We start from the raw sequence: 25,054 nt of genomic DNA, 5'->3' as shown, positions 1-25,054 counted from the left end.
AAGACTCACTGGTCTGTAGTTGTTTGCCTCTTCCTTGCTTCCACTTTTGTGCAGTGGGAATACGTTTGCTCTTTTCCAGTCCCCTGGAATTACTCCTGTAGCTAATGACTGGTTGAATAATTCTGTCAATGGTGCTACTAGCACCTCTTTAAGTTCTTTTAGTATCCTTGGATGTATCCCATCTGGCCCCATAGATTTGTCCACTTTCAGCTTTGAGAGTTCTGTTAGGACCATCTCCTCTGTAAATGTACTTGTGTCATTTTCCTGATTATCCCTGCAACTTAACTGTGGCCCCTTCCCCTCTGTTTCAGTAGTAAATACTGCGCAAAAATAATTATTCAGATGATCTGTTATTAAATTGTCTCCCTCAACAAGACTCCCAGTGTCTGTTTTTAGTTTTATTATTCTGCCTTTTGTTTTTCTCCTTTCGCTTATATACCTAAAATTTTTTTTACCTCCTTTACCCACTGACTGGGCCATTTTCTCCTCAGCTTGTGCCTTTGCACATCTGATTACCTTCTTAGTCTCCTTCTGTCTAACAAGATATATCTCTTTGTCTTCATTATTTTGTGTCTGCTTATATTTCCTAAAAGCCATCTTTTTTGCTTTCACAATATTTGCTACTTCTTTTGCAAACCACACTGGCTTCCTTTTCCTTGTGTTTTTCCTAACACTTTTGATACAAAGGTCTGTTGCCTTTAATATTGCACATTTTAATGTTTCCCACCTCTCCTGCACGGCTTCCAAGTTCGTCCACACTGCCAAAGAATCACTTACACATTTTCCCATCCCTACAAAATCAGCCTTCCTAAAATACAACACCTCTGTTTTTGTATGGGATGAGTCAGTCTCTGTCTTTATGCTGAACCATACTGCTTGATGATCACTGGATCCCAGGTTTTCACCCACTTTTACGTCCGATATTCTGTCTCCATTTGTAAGTATTAAGTCTTAATTTGCATCTTTCCGAGTGGGCTCCCTCACCAATTGGTGGAGGGATGCTCCCTGAAGGGAACTTAAAATGTCCCTACTTCTAGTGGAACTAGCAACAGACACCTCCCAGTTTACATCAGGAAGATTACAGTCTCCCATGATTATTACCTCTCCTTTTAATGCCATTTTAGTTATGTCCTGCAATAGGTTCTTCTCAAGTTCCTCTTTCTGACCTGGTGGTCTGTATATCACGCCAATACGAATAATTGACTTTTCCCCTGTTTCTATGGTCATCCAAAGGGCCTCAGTTTTTTCTTCAATACTTTGTATTAATGTAGTATTTATGCTTTTTTTTTTACATACATTGCTACCCCTCCTCCGATTTTTCCAATTCTGTCCTTCCTAAATAAAGTATATCCCGGTATAGCTATGTCCCAGTCATGATTTTCATTGTACCATAACTCTGTAATTGCCACAATGTCTAGATCATCCCTTGTCATTATTTCAATTTGTTCTGGGATTTTATTTCCTAAGCTCCTAGCATTTGCACACATAGCTTTTAGAGTTTTGTTTGTGCTTTTTCTGTTCCTAGCTATGTTCTTCTCTATGCCTATTTTTATTTGGTTTTGATCTGAATTATCTTCTGTTGCTGTGGATATGCTTCCTATTCCCTTTGCCTGCAGAAACAATACCTCTGTGTTGGGGGAGCAGATTTCTTTATTCCTGTTTGGTTCACTGCCCCCTCTGTTAGTTTAAATAATTATTGATGAAGCATCCAAACTGTTCAGTTAGTATTCTTGTTCCCCTTGCACATTCTGTGCAACCCTAGTAGAAATCTGAGAAATCATAGATTTGAAAGAGGATAACCACTCAGACTCCCTTGCTGGTATCTGTGCTAAAACAGTGCAATCCTGATTACATGGAATGGGATCATCCTGAGAGGACATATCCTCTGGCCATAGCTTAATGGAGACCACAGACACTCCACACACACACAGGGGAGGGCAGACAGAGTTTCACCCCCAAGAATGGCAAGAGAGACACAGAGATTGGAACCAACCCACACACAGCGCTTTTTAGGTAAAGGGAGACCCCCAACCAGCGCTGACTGTGCACCTTAATAGGGTACACAGTCTTTACACAGCCTGCCCCCCTCCTACAACCCCCTGGTACTGTGAGAGATAGCTGGAGTTGTGCAGGCAAGAAAAATGGCGCTGAATGCTGCTGGGTCCGCTCTGAGGAGAAGCTCCGCCCCCAAAATGGCGCTGTCTTCCCGCTCTTCAGAAAATTATACTGGCCTGAGGAATGATGCTGGCAGCGATCCAGGGACCCTGACAGGCTGGAATGTCAGTGTAGTGTATAGGCGCTGGCTCAGGGCACCCCTCACAGCGATGCACTATGTACCACTGAGCCCCGGAGCAGTTAGTACTGCACTCCATACCATGTTGCCACCATCTTCACACCGCCCCCCCGCTTGCTAGGGGGTCGGTGACTCACACGCCACCAATCTTCTGGCTCTGTAAGGGGGTGGCAGCATGCTGCTGGGGTGAGTGATCCCCTGTGGCGGGTGAACGTTCTCTCCCCTCAGGAGCTCAGTGTCCTGTCAGCGGAGATAGTGGCTCAGACCCAGCAGGTCGGACACTACTGACCCCCCCTTAGTCCCACAAAGCAGGATGGCTGCAGATCCACTCTGTCAGTCCCTCCACTGATTACCGGTATTCTACCGTATTAAATATAAAATACTTTACTTACATACAAGGCCATTAACCAAACTGCACCAACATACATCTCTTCACTCATCTCAAAATATCTCCCTACCCGACCTCTCCGCACTGCACAAGATCTACGTCTCTCATCCACATGCATTACTTGTTCACAGTCAAAATTACAGGACTTTACCCGGGCTTCACCCACTCCGTGGAATGCCCTCCCATGCACAATAAGACTCAGCTCTAGTCTCCAAACCTTTAACCGTTCCCTGAAAAGTCACCTCTTCAGACAAGCCTATCAAATTCCAGACCCACCCACATAACCTGCAGTGCATCCCTATCTAATTACATCCTCTCTGTACAGTCCACATAACATCACATATCTTGTCTTTCTTTACTCTCACACCCTTCTGACACTTGGCCAACATTGCTGGGTATCATCCTACAACCCACTAAGAACCTAGCAATCTGGGGGACCATTATGCAATAGGTAGCATCTATCCTTGTGTATCAATGCCTATTTCCCTATAGATTGTAAGCTTGCGAGCAGGGCCTTCCTGCCTCTATGTCTGACTGTTTTTACCCAGTTTTGTTCTATTACTGTTGTTCCTCAGTTTTGTTCTATTACTGTTGTTCTAATTGTAAAGGGCAACAGAATATGCTGCGCTATATAAGAAGCTGGTAATAAATAAATAAATAATATCACTCGTTGCTCCCATTAGGAAAAAGGCTGATTTATTCGAGTTGCAAAAAGGGCCGATTATCAGTTTTCGGGCCAAGGGTGGCAGTATTTCTGAAACAGCGCAGTTTGTGAACTGTTTACGTGCTGCAGTGGTGAAGGTGTATCGTGACCAGACAAATGGCATCATTACACATAACTGATGTAGAAACTCTGCGGAGCACCACGTGTCATTGATGTGGGAGTTGAATGTTGGCTACGAAAGTGTGTGAGGGCCGACTGATATGCTACAGTGGACCAGCTCACCATCAAAATTATCCTGAGGGCTACCATACCTGTCTAAAGCAACAGTTCAGCCCGTCTAGCTGCTGTCCGTGCTGCACACGGTGGTTACTCTGACTATTAGCTGGTGGTCATAATAATGTGACTCGACCATGTAGTATGTGCATATACTGTTTACTGTGAGTACCGATATAAGAATTCAGGCCAGGATTTTCAAGAACCATTTTCAAGCTGCACCATTTTTTAAATTTTCCCTGGGATCCATCAACCTTAGTTACGCCTCGGGCTGGGTATATGAATAATACAGGAAATTAGGTGCAGTAGATGCAATTCTCTTTCTCATTAGAGAGCTAATATGAAAAACTGAAACTGAAATATATAATCAACTATGAATTGTTTTATTGTTGTAAATATAGGCAATAGAGATAATAACCAACAACAGTTTTGAGTTATTGCAGGAAATAGGTCTAACCAGTAAACTGTGGTTCAGGTTTTAGACTACTCCATAAATTTTTTGCAAATATTGAATGTTTTTATTTTTATTTTTTGCTGTTTGCAAAAGTCAAAATTGGAGGTTTCTACAGTGTAGATCTAATAAAGGTTGTACACAACATAATATTTTTGTAAAACATTTTCAGTTTCTGTTTAAAAATGTTTAATTTCTGTTTTGGCAATAAAACGGTTAGGTATACCCCTCTAATACATACGCTGTAGCATCAAAGAAACTAATAGCATTGAAGACCAAGTTTTACAAATTTACCGTAAAATGTACTGTACAGTATATACTTTTAAAATGAAATTTGGAATATTGGTCCTTATTCAGAGATGTACGCAGATCGCTGCATATTCAGCCAGATCTACATTCATCTCCTTAGATGCTGGGGGGCACCCAGCAGAGGGCAAGGCCGACCAGCATATTTGAGGCTGGCTCCCAAAGTGTCCGCAATTAGATTGCAGACACATCAGAACTAAGGTTGACCACTGGCAACGCAGCCTGGCTGCGCTGTCAGGCGGTCGGCCACCATTTCTTCAATCGGAGCTGCTGCGTGAGTCGTCATACAGCCGCCCCAAAAATGCACTCGGTCCACCACTGTGCGCCCTCCCCCCGCCAACACCTTCCGCTGTCAATCACAGTGCGGTCACATCCATCGGGGATGCGACCACAGTGTGTGAGCGATGCGGCTGCTGCGTATGACCCCTCATAGAGTGGATAGTATCTTTGTAGTTAGTATTGTGTTGAAAAATAATCCTGTACATTCTTGTTTCAGAACATGCAAAGATAATATGTACCCACTTTGAGTTTTCAATCTTATAAAGAAATCAGTTTTGTAACCCATATCATTCATTCTGAGCTGCATGTTAATACTTTCACATGAAAGAAAAACATTACTTTTGAATGTATGACTTTCACCTCTGAACTCAGTTCCCTTTCCTTATTCCCAGATGCACCACAAATAGTATTCTCTTTACACTAGTTCATCTAACTGTCATGCATAAGTGCTTTTCTACTGAAGTCACCTTACCGAGCTAGTGCATCATGTTTTTTTATTTCACTTATTTATTTGCTATCCCAGTGAAACATGTCCTACAGCTAAACAACAAATAATTTTGTATTCCACTACATGACAGGAATATATTATATTTGGTTGGGAAATTGCACAAACTACTTTGAATTGCATAGTATTTCACCCCTCTTCCTACATTACTCAAAGCGGCCTGCCACCATCTTTATTTATATTCTTGACAACCTGCTGCTGAACTTTTTATGTTGTTAATATAAAATATACAGTCATCAGTGAAGCCTCGACACAGAATGGAGAAATCATCAACATGTACATTTATTGTTTTTTATTTCAGTTTAACATAAATGTGGTCAGAATGTGCCAGCCATCATGCTCGTGCATACACGGCACATTATTATAGATCGCTAGCCATTTTTGTTGCAAATCATTACTTGCCTATTTTAATAGAACAGCTTTTATCATTACCATTTGTCAAGAGGAGCATGTGAAACTCTTAGCCTTTACAATGGATAAGGAAACACACAAGAATGTTATTTTGTTCTGGATTGTTGCTTGATTTTGTTTTGATTAACTGATAACAATTTTACTAGTAGCCATTACTGCTTTGATGAGTTCATCTTTAGCACTAAGTATCCCTTGAGTTGAACCATAGAAACTGTGTAATGTCATTCACTTCTTTATGAAAAGTATATCACTATAACGCTCATGAGTAACGCTAGTCAGTTGACTCCAGGTGGGACAGGTGTATTAATAATCATTTCTATATACTGTATCATAGGTTCTCAAACTTGGTCCGGAGGACCCCAAACAGTTCATGTTTTTCAGGTGTCCTCACAAGATCACAAGTGAAATAAATAGCTCCACCTTTGGATCTTTTAAAATGTGTTAGTGAGTAATGACTACCTGTGCACCTGCTGGGTGACATGGAAGGACGTGGGGTCATGAGGACCAAGTTTACTGCCATATAAAGAGGATTATCCAGAATGTACTCACTTAAAGTAAATTCAAGGTTCCATCAATTAGCAGAAATGTCCAAGGGGAACATCAAATTGGGGACCTAACTATTCTGCTGCCTGGAAACTGACTCATTTTATCCCTGCCCAAGCTTACCTAAACTTTTATAGCATTGTAGTGGGGTCTGGTATATTTTGTCAATGGTCAAAATGCTGACATTCGTTAAACCAACATAACAATGCCAACATTGTCATTATCTCGAAATTGAACATGTCAACATTCAGTATGTCAAAACTGATGTCATGCTGACATTGTTAAAATGTCAACAATGAGTTTTTACTGTTATTATATCCCTAACACTAACCTTAATGCTAACCTTGACTCTAATGCATATGTCAACATTTTCACAATGTCGACATTTCAAATGTCAACATTCTGTACAAGTCAACATTTTCAAGGTGACAACCTTTATAATGTCAGCATTTTAGTCATGTCGACATCAAAACTTCATGATTGCATACCATGTAGTGTACACTCTAAAATACTAATTTTATCAATTACTGTCAATTTTAGTCAAATAAATATGAATCATTAAATTAATGTTTTCTAAATTGATTCAGAACATTTTGCAGCTTCACAGTTTTGCTACATGATAAAACCACCTGAGTATGCCTCACTACACAGAAGACCCACCTTTGGAGGCACTGTACACACACAGCGCATACTGTACTGCTCATCTAGTTCATGGCTAATACTAATTTGAGAGAATTGTGTCATGTCCTTTCAACTGAAACTAATGGGTAGTTGCTATAGCATACTGCAGCAAAGTGCAACATACACTGTAACGTCAGCTGAAGTGTTCTCCAAGGGGCCAATGCTGGGTGGTAACAGGGTTCAAAATAGACATTCACATATAGGCACAGTTAAGTGAGGAATTGTTTAGAGTCCTATAAAATAAATTGTGGGCTATGCAGAGTTGGGTGTATGAAAAAGATACTGCAGTTTTCAGGTGGCTCTCTTGTACTAAGTAAAAGGATGGTGAAAGTGTGCAAAGGTAATGATGATGGCAATGAAACAAAATGTATGGACAGGGGCTATGTCTACATTTTAATAAATATCCAAAGCAGGTGTTATTACGGCTTAAGTAGGTTCAGCTGAGCCTATAAATGTATACAAGCTATAAATGCGGTCGATATTTGCTGATATGATTAACAAAAAGTTAATAGATAATGTCATAGAGTACAATAGCATTAATAGAGCTTCTTGGTGATTACAGAAAAGCTGATGGTGCCAGAAAAGTAGAGATGAGCGACTTTGGTTCTCGGGGAACTGAACCCACCCTAACATTGAGATCCAAGGCAGGATCCGAGTCCAGCTTGGGATTTCCCACCTTACTTGGATCCCAAAGCTAGGCAGAATGTAATCTTCCCGCTGTCAGATTCTCGCGGGTTTTGGATTCTATATAAGGCCCTTGCATCGGTGCCATCTTTACTCCGGCTGTGGAGAGTGTACTGGACGGATGTGTCTGTCTTAGTACTGTGTTGTCTGGCGTGGGGCGGGTGCTCTGTCTGCTGTTTCTAAAAGGGGTGCTCTCTCTGTTGTATCCGAAAGGGGTGCTCTGTCTGCTGTATCCGAAAGGGGTGCTCTGTCTGCTGTATCCGAAAGGGGTGCTCTGTCTGCTGTATCCGAAAGGGGTGCTCTGTCAGCTGTATGTGAAAGTGGTGCTCTCTCTGTCTGCTTTATCTGAAAGAGGTGCTCTCTCTGTCTGCTGTATCTGAAAAGGGGGTGCTCTCTCTGTCTGCTGTATCTGAAAGGGGTGATCTGTCAGCTGCATGTGAGTGGTGCTCTCTCTGTCTCTTTCTATCTAAAAGGGGTGCTCTCTCTGTCTGCTGTATCTGAAAAAGGGGTGCTCTCTCTGTCTGCCGTATCTGAAAGGGGTGATCTGTCCACCCATCCAGGGGCTCCATAAAATTAAAATAATGAAAGCTAAAAACAGAAAGCCTAAAATTATAATTATAAAATAAATATATATTTTTTTTGTTTGTATAGTACACTGGGGTACAGCACAAATTTTATTTTATTTTCATAAGTACTGTGACACTGGTCAGACCGCAGTATATTATTTCCTACTCAAACACATATTGTGTGACGCTGTTGGTGAAGCTAAACCGCAGTGTGTAATATATATTTTTGACTCATTTGTAAGACACCGTAACCACCGGTGTGTGATATAAAAAATAATACATATTTTTGACTCATTTGTGCGACACTGTAACCGCAGTGTGTGATATAAAAAATAATATATTAGGTTGACATAAATTAGGTAAATCTGTCTAGAAGGTAGACAGCCTTAATTTGCAGATTTTCAAAGACCGCACACACTGACCTTGAGAAAATAATATGCAGACAGCAAGTGTACTGCATATGGATATAATATTAAGCAAAACATAATAGTTTATTTATAGCAGTCTCTTGGATGTTGCATTTACAGCAGTCTGATAGTGTGCATAGATTGCGGTATTTGGTCTATAAATCTACAATAAAAAGGTTTACAGTTAATAGGTCAACCATTAGTGTTCGACATAAATTAGGTTGACAGGGTAAAAAGGTTGACATGGTCAAAAGGATGACATGTAGGGGCGTGGCCTGGACGCTGAGCTGTACAGACGTGAAGCAGCTGGGCTCCTACCTCTATGACTGTTTGTTATTACCCAGTTTTGTTATATCATTGTTATTTCCAATTGTAAACCGCAACAGAATTTGCTGCGCTATATAAGAAACTGTTAAATAATAATAAATAAAGAGTGGAGAAGTTCTGAAAGTATCTGCTGAGGGTTAGACTTTTCCTGCTCATGTCCTGATGCTCAGTTAAAAGCAAATTGCCTAGATGTTCCTGCGGGTGGTCTTCAGTATGCAGACTGTCGGGATCCCGGTGCACAGTATACCCGCAGTGTGGTGAATGCAGCGAGCCCGCAAGGGGCTCATTTGCTCTCGCCACGCTGTCGGTATGCCGGCGGTCGGGCTCCCGGAGCCGGTATGCTGGTCGCTGGGAGTCCGGCCGCTGGCATACCATACTACACCCGTTCCTGGAATGTATGCATAGAAATGACTGTGTACTTTTGCTGGCAGGTGGAGTTGCATGCATATGCTGATATTTGTGAAGTTGCCCATACTCTATGAGAAATTGAAAGCCAGTGTGTGTTTATGGAAGGTACCGGGGGGTGGGGATGGCTAGTTAAATGTGGATGTGTTGTGAGCATTGGGGGTAATTCCAAGTTGATCGCAGCAGGATTTTTGTTAGCAATTGGGCAAAACCATGTGCACTGCAGGGGAGGCAGATATAACATGTGCAGAGAGAGTTAGATTTGGGTGGGGTGTGTTCAGTCTACAATCTAATTTGCAGTGTAAAAATAAAGCAGCCAGTATTTACCCTGTACAGAAATAAAATAACCCACCCAAATCTAACTCTTTCTGCACATGTTATATCTGCCTCCCCTGCAGTGCACATGGTTTTACCCAATTGCTATCAAAAATCCTGCTGCGATCAACTTGGAATTACCCCCATTATGTAGTCATGTCATAACCAGCATCTTTATACACAGTTGCAAAGGCCCCAGTAGTGTTGTTCCGATGGTTAATAGGGTTAAGCAGCACAGTCTCCTGATGCATCCTAGCTGAACCACAATGAGACTAAGACATATTTTTGGCAAAAAAGACACTCCACAGTAGCAAAGTCTGACAGGATCTAGAACTCTGAGAGGCTCTGTTTAGTGCAATTGCAGCAATTATGTATAAGGACACATCTGTAGGACTGTGGGTTCTCATTGGAATTGACCTACTAGAGCTGTTTGAGGAGATGGTGGTGGAGGGCAAGGTGCCTCCTTTGCTGAGGGAGGGTCAATGCTCTTTGGGCAGTGACATCTGTCATCATCTGCTCCATTTCTCTTCAATGTGAAGCCTGACTTCATCAAAATCCTGGTTTGGTGGTGAGCATGTGGAGACTGGTGACTATTTGACATAAAATTGAATTGCGGAACATCAGATACCTTACCATCAAAGGGAAAACACTTGTGCTACACAATGAGATCCTTCACATTCTACAGTACACAGCGCAGGCATGGAAACCCCTGGTCTGCAGGGCCACCATAAGGACAGTGTTTCACTTCACCTGGGGCTCCAAGATGGACAGAATTAAGTGGTCAGTTATGTACAAGGAGCCCCTCAAAGGTGAAAAATGAATTCCTGATCCCCACCATGCTACTTCATGTGTAACTGATCCTGCAGTACTCTTTGTGAAAAGTTCAGCAATGTGCAGAGAGCTCCATATCTCACTTCTTCCTCCTACCGCTTTGTAGGGGCTTTGGCTGGGAAAAGTGGGACAGCTCCTTCCCTTCCAACTGAGATGCTCCCTGGTTCTACCTGGTTATGACCAAATTTGGTAGGATGCATCAACTGGAGGCAGATAATCCTGTAATTTGGAAACCTAAGGGAATCCACAGTCTCATCAGAGCTAAGGACACAATGGAGTCCATTCCAGGGCTCTCATCCATCTGCAACTGTACAATAAGTTTGGACGATTGGTTTAAAATAGACATAAAGACTTGTCAGGGATGGCCATCTTAGGGGATCTGACCCTTGGGCCTTTCAAGGCTAATACCAGTGACGTGCAGTGAGATAAATATCTTCTTTGAAGTAGTTTAATAATTTTTTACAGTCAAAACTCTGGAGTAAAAAAGTCTATGACAGGTGAGGCAGTACCTCATCCGCCTACCTTTTCCACACATCTCTGATCAAAATTCATCAACTTTCAAGCAGTATATACTGCATCACCTCTGTAAAATGCCCACATGAACCCTTTGGCTCATATAATGTGTGTAAATCTGGCAGGGCCGGTTCTAGACCTTGTGGTGCCCAGGGCGAAAGTTTCCTTTGGGCACCCCCAAGGTCAAACATAGTGCGCACCGAAGGCATGTGGCCTAAAATAGGGGTGTGGCTTAATAGGGAAGGGGCATGGTCACAGTCGTGCCCCCCAGTAGTTGTGTACCCTGTAGCTGTGCCTCCTGTAGTTGTACCCCTATAGATTTGCCCCCAGTAGTTGTGCCCCCTGGTTTGTACCTCCTGTAGATTTGCTTCCAGTAGTTGTGCCCCCTGTAGCTGTGCCACCAGTAGTTGTGCACTCTGCAGCTGTGCCCCCTGGATTGTGCCCCTGTAGCTGTGCCCCCTGTAGTTGTGCCCGGAGTAGTTGTGTACCCTGGTCTGTGCCACCTATAGTTGTGCCCCCTGTATATTTGCCCCCTGGTTTGTGCCCTCTGGTAGCGCCGAAAACAAACACAAAAAATAAAAATAAACCCCCCCAAAAAACAATACTCACCATCCCAGCTCCTGCTTCCCGACCGCTGGCTGCTGCCGCTGCTCCATCTCTGCTGCTGTTGCTGCTATGGGAGAGACAGGTGCAGCACAGACACTAGAGGTCAATTATGACCTCTAGTATCTGACGATGGAGCCGGCTGCAGCAGGCGCCCACACTAACCACGGCACTTGCTGCAGCCGGGGAGCAGGAGCAGGGTGCAGGTGGGCGGCGGGTGCCTGCTGGATGACTGCGGCCGCGCCCGCGGGCCACAGCACCCCGGGCGCCCGCCCTGCTTGCCCGTGCCTAGAACCGCTCCTGAAATCTGGCTAACGCTAGTGCATTTTCACAAACAGAGGCCATCACCGCCACCTCCTTGCACCCCAGATGGCAGCAGAATGTCAATCACTGACAGTCTGCTGCCATGATACCTTCAATACAGGACTAATTCACGCAGCTGCAGAATGGTTCCTGCGCATGCACAAAGTACAGATAATCGATACTCTGCTATATGAGAAGCAGCAACGACTGGACCTGAATGAGGTCCACTGTTCCAGTGCATAGACAATGTGTGAAAACTACAAATTACGCTCTGCCAACAGGTCAAGCTCTGGATATTGGGGGTCATTCCAACCCGTTCGCACGCAGCAGTTCTTCGCTGCGGTGTGAACGGGTCTGGAATGCATATGCGCGACGCTGACAGAGAAGAAAGTGGTTGCAGCGGCGACCGCAAGAAGATGGACTGCAAGAGGGCATTCCGGGGCGTCAACTTACCGTTTGCTGCCGTTTTCAGGGAGTGGTAAGTAAAATGCAGGCGTGTCTAGGCGAACGGAGGGCGGAGGTGTGACGTCAAAGCCGGACCCATTATCGCTGGATCCATCGCACAGGGTAAGTATGTCCAGGGCTAGTCTTGTTTTGAGTTAAACTTTTTTAGCATAGCAGTTCTGCACAAACGATTGCAACCCTTCTATGCTAAAATACACTCCCCCATATGCAGAGATTAGTTGATCGCACCAGCAGCAAAAGGTTGCTTGGTGCAATCAACTCGGAATGACCCCCATTGTGCTTTATAGAAGAATTTATTTTGTTTCTGTATAAACACTTTGAAATTACTTGCAAAGGTCATCAATACTGCTGTTTCAAGCTAGTAGGTTTTCTGCAAACTTTAATGACAAAACATCAAGCAAATTACATTTACTATTGGACTGAAGCAGCTTTATTATTCATATCTTGGTTAAGTTGTCCTGTTCAGTTTCCACTGATTAATCTGACTGTGAAATACCTAGACGTACATGATATCCATTACTTCAACTGAATAAAGCAATTACAGAAATTATTCTAACTCTATCTCTGTATGTATTTGTATAGATTTATAATGTCCAGGCATTGTACACCCTTTCTATATTTTGTGAAAGACGTACTGTACTGTAGGTTCTTTTATTTTCTGTGAATTTTTGTTGTAATACAGTATAGTGGTGTGTTTACCAGAGATTTAGATTAGAACCCAACTTCATACAGTATAATAGTTTAAATTTTAACTGAACCACTCCTAAACTTTATATATACCTAACTATATAATTGTTCACTTCAGAGTTTTTAAGCCATCTTTTTTGGCTTTGTGATGTTATGTATTTTATAATAGGTATCCGAAGATCCTCTATTTAAATAGGTGTGGTAGTGTGACGGTAAATTGGATTACTGAGGGATCCGCCCACACAGGGAAGAAAAGACAGATGTGAGCACACCTAATGGCTGTAGATGAAAGTCAGTCTGGAAGACTTTGCAGTTAGGACAAGCTGTGGTTGGGAAAGCCAGTCAGATCTCAGATTGTGAGGAAGCCGCTTGCTTCCAGCTGTAGCTCTTTCCAACATCCTGCAAAACACCTTCCCCATAGGAATAACCCTGCATACAAAAATTAAACAAACCTAACAAAGACTGAGCTTGTCGCAGTGTAACCATACCATTAGCTAAGGCCCGAACAATCACATCCCTGAGTCGCTCCACCTTGTTCGCAGGCAAATAACAACAACCTTCACAAGTGTCAATCTTGATTCCCAAAAAGGACAGTACCAACACTGGACCAACAGTCTTATCCTCTAGAATGTGAAATCCTGGCGCAGCATTTAAATTGGAAAATAAAGAAAAGAAAAGAAAAAGGAAGAAGAAAGAATGTAGGAAAATATCAGACTGAATAAATTAAACACATTTATTCATCACAAATGATTAAAAATCTATATGAGCACAATAGATAAGACCGGTAACCACAATTCATATCTAAATCTTTTTCCATTATCAATCCCTCTAATTAGATGGATAAAAACTTGTCCACAAAGTCACAGCCTAATCGGCTTCAAGTGTCCTGAGACCTGATTTCCTTTGCCGCAAGGGCTTCCGGTATTTTTAACCGTGTTGGTATTTAAAAGTGGTGTGCTTATAAAATCACACTAAGGTCTCATTTAGTGCTTATATGAATGAACCAAAGCAGCAAGACCTTATACACCCTATTTGGATTAGTGTATGCTGACACAGGTAGTTCCTGATCGCAGTATGCGCTGCTGGTATACCTTTTATCCTCCGCTCCGTCTGCCGGATCTCCGTCTCTGTCCGGGCCCCCTCCTCAGGTATTAGCCAGCCGCCGCCTCCCAGAGCCGCAGTGCTTCTCCGCTCTGCACTGCTCGTGGGCTTTGGAACGCACCACTTTAGCTTCCGGTTTCACGGTCCGCGGCTTCCAGGGGTGTGAGCGAGGTGTGTGCAGTCAGCGTTTACTCGGGTGATTGCGTCCACTTGGTGCAGCTCCAACGCGTTTCCCCCCGCAGGGGCTTCGTCAGGGTGGCTGCATTCCCAATCTATTTTCTTTATATAGGCTTAGTCTATGCCTTAATTGAACTTAATTACCCAATCAATTATTAACCATTGGGTTGTTCCATTTGCTAAAGGTATTGTTTTCTGTTAAAACACATTCAGTCTGACAAAAAAAGAAAAAAAAAAGAGACAGAATAGAGGGAAAAAAAGAAAAAAGGAAGAAAAAGGGGCAGGAATGTTCATGTCTATAATGAATCATTGTGTTATTAATTCACAAGAAGGCAGCTAAATCAAAATCTATATTCAGACCCTTTGGTGCAATTGTATCAATCTGGTAAATCCATTTCGCTTCGTCCTTGGATATCTCTATTACCTTATCACCACCTCTCCAATTATTCCTGATCCTTTTGATACCCACAAATTTCAAACCTGCAGGATCGCTGTTATGGAAGTTTTTAAAGTGTACTGGGACACTATGTGTTTCCACATTCTCTCTTATATTTCGTATATGCTCCGCAATGCGGATTTTTAAGGGTCTGATAGTCCTCCCGATATATTGTAGCCCACATGGGCATTCCAGCAGATAAATGATTCCCTTAGTGTCACACGTGACAAAATCTTCAATTTTAAATTCTTTTTTGTTGGTATTTGAACAGAAGGTCCGAACACTCCTTGTACTAGTTTGATTGGAGTTTTTACAATTCTGGCATCGTAAACAGTAATGGAAACCCTTTCTTTCCCCACTGTTCATCCAGGTCTGCGTTTCCACCTTGTTTGTGTTGGATTGTAGTGCACTTTTTACTAATGAAGATCTAAGATTTTTTGCTCTTCGATATATTAGGCGTGGTTTCCTGGGGAGTATTCTATTCAATTTCTCATCTTTTAGTAAAATTGGCCAATATTTGGTCAGGATTCCTTCCAATTCTCTTGCTTGGGAGCTATATTGAGTAATAAAGGACACTTCATTTTCCATCTTATCTTCTTTCTTTTTGTTCTTGGGGATCATGAGGCTGTTTCTCTCCAGTTTACCTACTTCTTCATGGTTCCTTTTTAATTCAGCTTCGTCATATCCCTTTTCCATAAACCTTTTCGCCATTTCCTCGGCCTGCTCCTGATATTCACCATTCTTAGAGCAATTCCTTTTCAATCGCTTGAACTGGCCCTTCGGGATGTTTTGGAGCCAGTTTGGATGATGGGCACTAGTCTTCTCGATGTAGGTGTTACAATCGACTTCCTTTATATGGGTTCGGGTCTCGAGTAGATTGTTCTCCACATAAATTTCCAGATCTAAAAAAACGACTTTTTCTTTAATGCAATTTGCAGTAAAGCAAAGATTCAGTTCATTATGGTTCATGTATGTAATGAATCCATCTAGGTCCTCTTGAGTCCCTGACCAGACGAATATCACATCATATATGAATCTTTTTCACATTTTTATATTGTCTCGCATTGGATTATTGTTCCAAATCCTTTGGTTCTCCCATTCCGCCACAAACAGGTTCGCGTACCCCGGCGCGAACTTCGTTCCCATCGCGGTCCCGCGAACCTGCCTGTAGTAGGTGTCCTCGAACCAAAAATAATTGTGGCTCAGGATAAATCTAATCGCCTCAATGATAAAATTAATCTGTCGATGATGAATGGTATTGTCCTCACAAAGAATTCTTTCCACGTATTCGCATCCCTCATCATGCTCAATCACACTATATAGCGAGGTAATATCGCAAGTGGCTAGAATGTAACCTTCTTTCCAATCAAACTCCGCTAGGGTTTGTAAGATGTCCATTGAATCCCTTAGGTGACTTTGTTGTTTTGGTACTAATGGCTGGAGGAATTGGTCAATGTACTCTGAGAGGTTACTGGTGAGAGAATCTATTCCAGCCACTATAGGCCTGCCCGGTGGATTCCTCTTATCCTTATGGATCTTGGGCAGGATATAGAACACTGGCAATTTCGGATGGTCTTGATAGATGTAGTCGTACTCCTTTTTGCTTAGAATTCCCAAATGGAGTGCTTCTTTTAGCATACTTTCCAATTCCACTTTATATTCCCCCGTGGGATCCTTGGACAGCTTTTCATAGTAGAGTTGTCTCCTAAGGTTTTCATGGCTTCTCCTACATACTGTGACCTATCCATAATCAGCAAACCACCTCCCTTGTTGGCTGGTTTGATGCATATATCTGGAATGGCTTCCAATTCTTTTAGTGCCTTGTGCTCTTGTGTTGTCAAGTTGTACTTCTTATTTTTTGTTGTAAGATCTTCCAGTTCCTTCTCCACCATACGTTGGAATGTCTCCACAAAGGGACCCTTTTGGTGAATAGGGTAAAACTTAGATTTCTTTTTCAGAGTGGTGTGCTGATAGACAGAAGATTCTATTGCCCCTGCATTTTCCTCCCGGGTTTTCATAAAGTATTTTTTCAGTGTCAAATTCCTTACGAATTTGTGTAGGCTAATGCATGTTTCGAATTTATTTAAATTCTTTTGGGGTGCATATTTTAACCCTTTACTCAGAACTTTTTCTTGTTGTTTAGTTAGAGTAACACTACTCATGTTGAAAATCCCTTCAGTCTTTACTTCCTTATTTTGGCCCTTGCTCCTTTCATGTATTCCTCCTCTCTTTCCTCGCTTGGTCTTAATTTTCTTTTTTGGGTCAAACTCCACTCTGCTTTCTCCATAGGCATGCTCGACCCTGCCAACTCTAAAAAAAGATTCATGGTCTCCTCAGCACTTTCATAATCCTGATCGTTCTTTTCATTCCGGTGCTTTGCTGTCATACCTCTTCCTTTGGTATAGGTTTCTAAATTCATAAGGAGTTCCCTTTTAGTTTTGACACTTTCCTTCTTTGCTTCATTAATCCCCTTTTGATAGCTTTCCAATGCTTTGTTGGACCGCTGTCCCTAGCCTAATCTACTGTCCTGATTGTCCTTATAGTGCCTTTGATTGGATTTTGTTCTGTCTCTTCTCTGACTTCCATTTCTACCTCCATTATTCCTCCATTCATTTAGGTATCTGTGTCCCTTAGGGTGGATGTATTGCCTTTCACGACTTTCCTCATAATTTCCTTTATAACGATTCCACTTATTGCCTGTAAATTCAGTTCTTTTTGACGAATACAATCGACCTCTTCCCCGGAATTGCTGTTCCTGGTAGTAATTCCTATGATGGTTCTGTGCTTTCCCCATCTCCTTTGAATTGGTCTCATCGTAGTCTCTATTGAGTTTATTTTTCTGATTGAATTGTTGATAATTGGTGGCCTGAGGTTTGTTTGTGGATTTCTTCCCATAGCCTTCCTTGCAATCCCGAAGATCTCTTCTATATTTCTTTTGCTTGATTTTGATCACTTCATCCTCCACAGTATTTAGATGTTGTTGTGTTAGGTCTTCCAGTTTCTTGTATTCGTCTAGGTGCTGGACTGGAGATAATTTTTCCTGTACTAACACAATTTCTTTCTCAATTTCCTTTAGAGATCTTTGTCTGTCCTTGACGATAAGCTCCATCAATTTACAAGAGCAATCGTCCAAAATTTGGTTCCACTGGGTCCCAAAGACTCATCTTTTGAGCTGAACGAAGCTTCCTTGCTAATCCGTAATCCCCTTGGGATCAATTTGTTTTCCAGATATTTTGTTAGAGTGGTGGCGTTCCACCACTGCTTTATCTCAGATATGAGTAATTTTTCATATCTCAGAAAAAGCGTACAGACATTATCCACTTGTATTGGTGTAGCCTGTGGAGGATCTTCCTCACTAAATATATCTTTTAATTTTTCCATTCGTTCCTGCCTTAAAATTAAAAAATTTTTGTATATGTATATTAGATTCGGAGTGCTGCTGACAATATTAAGGGTTAAAGAAATTCAATAGTAAAGGAGATATTATCTGCGCAAACTCCTTAAAATTAAAGAATTTAAGATTTAAAATTTGCAGCCATAGAATAAACCGGTACCCTTACTGGTTATATATTAGAATGTGAAATCCTGGCGCAGCCTTTAAATTGGAAAATAAAGAAAAGAAAAGAAAAAGGAAGAAGAAAGAATGTAGGAAAATATCAGACTGAATAAATTAAACACATTTATTCATCACAAATGATTAAAAATCTATATGAGCACAATAGATAAGACCGGTAACCACAATTCATATCTAAAATCTTTTTCCAGTATCAATCCCTCTAATTAGATGGATAAAAACTTGTCCACAAAGTCACAGCCTAATCGGCTTCAAGTGTCCTGAGACCTGATTTCCTTTGCCGCAAGGGCTTCCGGTATTTTTAACCGTGCTGGTATTTAAAAGTGGTGTGCTTATAAAATCACACTAAGGTCTCATTTAGTGCTTATATGAATGAGTCTTATCCTCTGCCACCGGGACCCAGAAGTCAGAAAATAAAGCCAACTCGTCCGACACCAGCTTTTTACACCGACCTGATCCTACTGGACCAATATACAGAAAATCATCTAAATAGCGCGCAATGCCCCTTTCCCCCTGAATGAACTGTAACGCACCAGTGCAAAAAACCATTAAAGTTTTCGAAGTAAGCGCATGATACGGAGCACCCTATGGGCAAGCATTTGTCAACATAAAAACCATCAGGCAAACCAAAACCAAAGAAACAAAAAAAAATCATGGATCCAAAGGCAACAGACAAAAAGGCCGATATTAATGTTACCCATTATTGCGCCCAGCCCAAAAGACTGAACCAGCACCAAAGTCTCCTTAAATGATTGATAAACGGCTTTGTACAAGGCTTCGGGAATCGTGTCATTATAAGAAGACCCAGCCGGACACGACAAATGCTGAATCAACCTAAACTTTCCCGGGGTCTTCTTTGGAACCACACCCACAGGTGACATAATTAAATCCAGGATCAGCAATTAATGAAAGGGGCCATCCATCCTCCCCAAACTCACTTCTACCTTATCCTGCAATATATCAAGAAATTGCTCAGCTGAGCGCAAACTGCAAACTACACCAGTACTCACCTTTCTTTCAATAGGCATTGGTGAACCTACAGAAAAGCCAACCCTCAACAGATCTCTCCTATGTGGGTAGCTATCCAACCATACTGACAAATTGTCTACCCGTATGGGGGACCTGCTTAGAGCCAGAGGGCAGGGGAGCGCGGTTCTGCTGTTTACTGAACCCGTCTCCACCCCCTGCTGGCCATGAGCAGTCTTTAACGGGATAAGTGCCCTCACAGCGGTTACAAACATGCCGAAAATGACACCTGGCCCCCAAGGAACACTGGGGGTAATTCCAAGTTGATCGCAGCAGGATTTTTGATAGCAATTGGGCAAAACCATGTGCACTGCAGAAAGAGTTAGATTTGGGTGGGTTATTTTATTTCTGTGCAGGGTAAATACTGTCTGCTTTATTTTTACACTGCAAATTAGATTGCAGATTGAACACACCACACCCAAATCTAACTCTCTCTGCACATGTTATATCTGCCTCCCCTGCAGTGCACATGGTTTTGCCCAATTGCTAACAAAATCCTGCTGCGATCAACTTGGAATTACCCCCACTGACTGTTGTTAACCGAATAACATCTACCCTGGCTACCCTTCACCGACTGCGCCCTGCTGACAAATCCCGACCTCTTCGGCTGCACCTCCTCCGCCATACCTTTTTGCGGTTGGGTAACGTCCACAAAAAACTTCACATATTTAGTACCAAAATCCATAACAGCCCTTCCATGTTGCTTCATCCGAAATTCCTCATCATACACCATCCAAGCAGCACCATGACTAGTCCTAGCCAATTAATGCACCAAATACATATATTTTATTACATTCATTTGCTCCTGGGGCTGAATCTCCAAATAACAGCCTGCAAACACCAACATTCCTTTTTGCCAATTAAAATAGGATCTATAAATGTTTTCACCTATACCTGACTTCTTACACGCAGCAGCCAAAGCTTTTTTAGCCTTAAACATCAGAGCAAACATTTTGACATATCTGCCATCGTGAATATGGTCCCTCACCCTAAGTCTGAAACCCTGCAAAACCACAGTATTAGCACACTGGACAGAATCCAGCGGTCCCTCCTCAGAAGACATACTGCTGCTGCTGTCTTTGCACTTACACTTGCTCCTCCTCTTCTTACCACTGCTCTCACTATCATCTGAGTGAGCAGTGTGCTGTCTGTTCCTTCGTCTACACTTATGCCTAGATTTAGCAGAAGGCTGACCAGATTATGCAGGGCTAGACCCAGAATCAATGCAAATATCAGCAGAGACAGATGGAGCAACCCAGTCCACATCCAATGCCATCTCACCAACCTCCTGTGCAGCATCCTCCAAGGCAGATTCTACAGCTGCTGAACTCCCCAGACTCCTCCTGCACATCGGGACCGATTACAGAAGCTACTGGAGAAACAGAAGGAGATACATCTAAAAACAATTCATCATTACCATCATAACCAGCCTCCTCCTGACACACTGCCCACGTGCCCTGTGGGCCAGCCACAGCTGCATTCACAGAGTGTGCCACTTGATCCCGAATGTCCGAGTGATGGGGTGCAGAACCCTCGGACTGTCGACTAGAAGCAATAACCAGGACAGAGATAATGGAGGTACATATGCATGTCACCTCTGATGAACCCCACCTGCCTTCACCACCATACCCAGTACAGGTATGTGAACAGCCCCACCCCAAACGAACCGCGTCCACGTATGACTGGCCAGAGATTGCGAGCCAGCTAGTTGACCCCCTTGACACAGCACCCTGACCAACACCCCTGCACTGCAAATCGGCGGCGCTGCCCTACGCGGCTTCCGGGTCATCATCACTTCACCATCCAAAATGTCTGCACACAAGCACTGGCCACAGACGTATCTCTACGTGTAGAGCCACTATCTAAAATGACGCCACGTATCCTGACTGAAGCCCCTACTGCACTCCTGGATCCCTTAGATGCGCTGCACTGAGAAACCCTTGTATAAGCTAGACCAGGGGTGGGCAATTATTTCAGCTGAGGGGCCACTTGACATTTCCTGTCAGTATCCGAGGGCCACACACAAAATAGCAGCTCGCCCCACTTGCCAAAAATATAGGGACGTGGCTTCATGTGGAAGGAGTGTGGACAAAAAATAGTACAGATTCATATTAGGCTGCACAATAGTCTCCATTATTCAAATTGCGCCACTTACACACATTACAGCAGGTAGAGCTCCCTTTTACACAGTACGGAAGGTAGAGCTCCCTTTTACACATTAACATTTTATTTAGGATAATTATTGCGCAGCAAGCAAATTATCCAGTGTCTTATGGCTCCTGGGGAAAGGTGTGACACAGTGATAGGACACGGGGAGTGTGACACAGTGACAGAACACGAGGGGTCACAGATAAGAGTCGGCACACACACAGTCCAGTCTCCAGGGGCAGCCAGCATCTTCGGGGAAGCTGGACATGCCCCCGGAGCGAAAGAGAAAAGACCCGCTAGGTGACGCCCCTTTTAAATTAAGTCACACACCCTATTTGGGCACCACACGGCTTGAGCGCGGGGGGGGGGGTGTAATAGTACAGAGTACGCTCCGGGTGTCACCATACCCGGTGATGCCTCTTGGTGACACGGTGACAGAACACGAGGGGTGTGACACAGTGAGAGAACATGGGGGGGTGACACGGTGACAGAACACGGTGGGGCTGACACGGTGACAGCACACGGGGGGTGGCACAGTGACAGAACACGGGGGGTGTGACACAGTGACAGAACACGGTGGGGGTGACACGGTGACAGAACACGGGGGTGTGTGACACGGTGACAGAACACGGGGGGGTGACAGTGACAGAACATGGAGGGTGACAGTGACAGAACACGGGGGGTGACACGGTGACAGCACACGGGGGGTGTGACAAGGTGACAGTGACAGAACACGGGGGGTGTGACACAGTGACAGAACACGGGGGGGGGTGACACGGTGACAGAACACAGGAGGGTTTGGTACAGCGAGAGCTAAAGATCTCTCCCCCCAACCTAAAAACAGTCTGACGCCACTGCCCGCACACACAAATACACACACACACTCTCACATATATAATTATACACACACACACACACACACACACACACACACACACACACACACACACACACACACACACACACTTTCTCTCACTCACTTTTCCCATTAACTTACTGATCTGGCTGGCAGTAGCAGGAAGGATGGATCTGCAGCAGTCTGGCTCTTGTCCCGTGTAGCTCCGCCCCCTGAGGTCCCATGTAGCCCCGCCCCTTCATCGGCACATAGTCCCGCCCCCTTTTCTGCTGAACACAGCCGTTGTCACAGGGGAGTCTGGAGACGGGAGGAGGAGGCTGCTACAACGCAGCAGCAGGGGAGAGAGACGCCACTGGCAGCTTGGAGGTACTGCAGTGCAGAGCAATGACAAGCAGCTCAGCTGGTCGGGCCGCTTGTCATTGCTTGCTGGTGGGAGGCAGTGGGCCGGGCAGGATCGGTTTGCGGGCCGCATCCGGCCCACGGGCCGTATTTTGCCCACCCCTAAGCTAGACCCTGCTCACCACTGGACTGTCCAGACACCACCCATCCATGGCATGCAGGCAGGGTCCCCTGTGGGCACCTGCCATGAACCACCAACATATCCAATCCAGAAGTAACTGCTCTTCTGGCAGGACCTCCATGCACAGACTAAATATTAGATTTAATTCTTACAAATGGTGATAGGATATCCGACATATGGGTGAGCACCTGGGATCCAGTGATCATCAAGCAGTATGGTTTAGTATAAAGACAGGATCCAACTCCTGTCACACAAAAACAAAGGTGTTGGATTTTAGAAATTCTGACTTTGAAAAAATGGGGAGATGTTTAAGTGATTCATTGGCGGACTGGAGGAACGTGGAAGGAGTGCAGGAGAGGTGGGAAGAACTGAAAAGTGCAATACTAAGTGAAACAGACCTTTGTATCAAAAGGGTTAGGAAAAGCACCAGGAAAAGGAAGCCAGTGTGGTTCACAAAAGAAGTATCAACTAGTGTGAAAGCAAAAAAGACGGCTTTTAGGAAATACAAACAGACTCAAAATACTAATGACAAAGAGGTGTATCTTGACAGACGGAAGGATGCTAAGAAAGTGATCAGACGTGCAAAGGCAGAAGCTGAGGAGAAAATGGCCCAGTCAGTAGATAAAGGGGGCAAAACTTTTTTTTAAGTATATAAGTGAAAGGAGAAAATCAAATGGAGGAATAATAAGACTTAAGACAGAGAGTGAACATTTGGTGGAGGGAGACAAGGCAATAGCAGATCACCTAAATAATTATTTTTTCTCAGTATTTACCACAGAAGAATGGATGGGGCCACAGTTAAGTTGCAAGGACATTCATAAAAATAAGGTAGATAAAAGTTCATTTACAGAGGAGGTCCTAACAGAACTTTCACAACTAAAAGTGGACAAATCAATGGGACCAGATGGGATACACCCAAGGATACTCAAAGAGCTAATAGATGCTGGTTACACCTTTAACAGAATTATTTAACCAGTCACTAAATACAGGTGCTATTCCAGAGGACTGGAAAAGAGCAAATGTAGTTCCACTGCACAAAAGTGGAAGCAAGGAAGAAGCAAGTAGCTACAGACCAGTAAGCCTTACATCAGTAGTAGGGAACGTAATGGAAAAACTAATAAAAGAAAGAGTTGTGGAATATCTTAAATCAAACAACTTACAGGATCCAAAACAGCATGGATTTACTGGTGGGAGATCATGTCAAACTAATCTTATTGAATTTTTTTGACTCTGTGACGAAAATAATAGATCAAGGGGGAGCTGTAGATGTAGCATATCTAGACTTTAGTAAGGTATTTGACACTGTCCCACATCGCAGACTGCTAACTAAACTGGAAAGCGTAGGGGTGGATTATAAAACAGTTAATTGGATAAGAACCTGGTGGCAGGATAGGAAACAGACAGTTGTAGTTAATGGAGTGCAATCTATGGAGGGAAATGTTACCAGTGGAGTACCCCAGGGATCTGTACTTGGTCCAGTTCTCTTTAATATCTTTGTTGGTGACATTGCAGATGGTATTGAAGGGAACGTATGCCTTTTTGCAGATGATACAAAGATATGCAACAGGGTAGACACACCGGGAGGGGTAAAACAAATAATTGATGACCTAGGTAGGCTTGAGCAATGGTCAAGAATGTGGCAACTACAGTTTAATGCAAAAAAATGCAAAATCATGCACTTGGGTCTCAAAAACCCAAAGGCTAACTATAGTATCAAGGGTACTATATTGGAAACTACTGAGGAGGAAAGAGATTTAGGAGTCACTATTCAAGTGACTTCAAGGCAGGAAAGCAATGCAACAAAGCAATGAGAAAGGCAAGTCAGATGCTTGGTTGCATAGGGAGAGGAATCAGTAGCAGGAAAAAATAAGTGATAATGCCACTGTATAGGTCATTGGTGCGGCTCCATCTGGAATACTGTGTCCAGTTCTGGAGACCATACTGTATCTCCAGAAGGATATAAATACATTAGAGAGTGTACAAAGAAGGGCAACTAAAATGGTGCCCACCCCTAAGCTAGACCCTGCTCACCACTGGACTGTCCAGACACCACCCATCCATGGCATGCAGGCAGGGTCCCCTGTGGGCACCTGCCATGAACCACCAACATATCCAATCCAGAAGTAACTGCTCTTCTGGCAGGACCTCCATGCACAGACTAAATATTAGATTTAATTCTTACAAATGGTGATAGGATATCCGACATATGGGTGAGCACCTGGGATCCAGTGATCATCAAGCAGTATGGTTCAGTATAAAGACAGGATCCAACTCCTGTCACACAAAAACAAAGGTGTTGGATTTTAGAAATGCTGA

Source organism: Pseudophryne corroboree, chromosome 5 (assembly GCF_028390025.1).
Source record: "Pseudophryne corroboree isolate aPseCor3 chromosome 5, aPseCor3.hap2, whole genome shotgun sequence".
Classification (NCBI taxonomy): domain Eukaryota; kingdom Metazoa; phylum Chordata; class Amphibia; order Anura; family Myobatrachidae; genus Pseudophryne; species Pseudophryne corroboree.
This window is presented reverse-complemented; position numbering follows the sequence as displayed.